Below are 695 nucleotides of genomic sequence, written 5' to 3' on the forward strand. Positions count from 1 at the left end.
CCAAGGCCGAGCTTCCTCCTTCCTTGGGAATGGTTAGATGTCTCCTGTAGAGCTGGTGAAGCGGAAGGCGTGTTAGTCGCACGGCAGACCATTTGTAGTGCCCGTGCCAGGCTTCCTCCTTGTCTGGCCGAATGACTCGGTCATCTTCTTACCACACACGCGTAACCCCACCGGCGCCCTCAGGTAGCGTGGGATTTGAGTGGTGTAAGGCAACCATGCCTTCTGTCTATGCCCTTAAGGAAAAAGCTCTACCGCTTTCTGAAGAAGTTTGCCTCACTGGTCTGGACGTGGTGCGCAGTCGTGCCGACAAAAACCTGATCACTCACACGTACGGGAGAGGCCTGGTAGAGGTGCCGAAATAGCTCAGTTGGGAGAGCGTTAGACTGAAGATCTAAAGGTCCCTGGTTCGATCCCGGGTTTCGGCAGCTGGAGGCAGTGTAGTCAACCTGCGCAGTTCTGCAACTTATGCCTCAGACTTGAAAACAGCAAAACGTGGAAATGGTGCAGGATAAAGGTCTGAAAGCCCCCTGGTCTGAGACGAGAGCGAAAAAACTAGGATGCTACAGAACTCTTAGGTTCTCGTTGAATGCTTAGCCTGCACCCTTCAGTTTACGTGACCGCATGCCTCAATACCTGCATACAAATCATTGGCAAGGTAGCCTCCTAGCCTGCACGCCATTAGAAAACCCCTGCTT

The 695-nt window shown here is 52.9% G+C and overlaps 1 non-coding gene across 1 annotated transcript; it reads left to right on the forward strand.

Annotated features, from left to right (window-relative positions):
* Window positions 1-352: 352 nt before the first annotated feature.
* On the forward strand, window positions 353-425 carry trnaf-gaa (transfer RNA phenylalanine (anticodon GAA)). Its single transcript has one exon. It is a non-coding gene; the product is annotated as a tRNA-Phe (tRNA).
* The last annotated feature ends 270 nt before the right edge of the window (window positions 426-695 follow it).

The sequence above is a fragment of the Hemibagrus wyckioides genome, unplaced genomic scaffold, assembly GCF_019097595.1.
Source record: "Hemibagrus wyckioides isolate EC202008001 unplaced genomic scaffold, SWU_Hwy_1.0 Contig10, whole genome shotgun sequence".
Lineage (NCBI taxonomy): Eukaryota > Metazoa > Chordata > Actinopteri > Siluriformes > Bagridae > Hemibagrus > Hemibagrus wyckioides.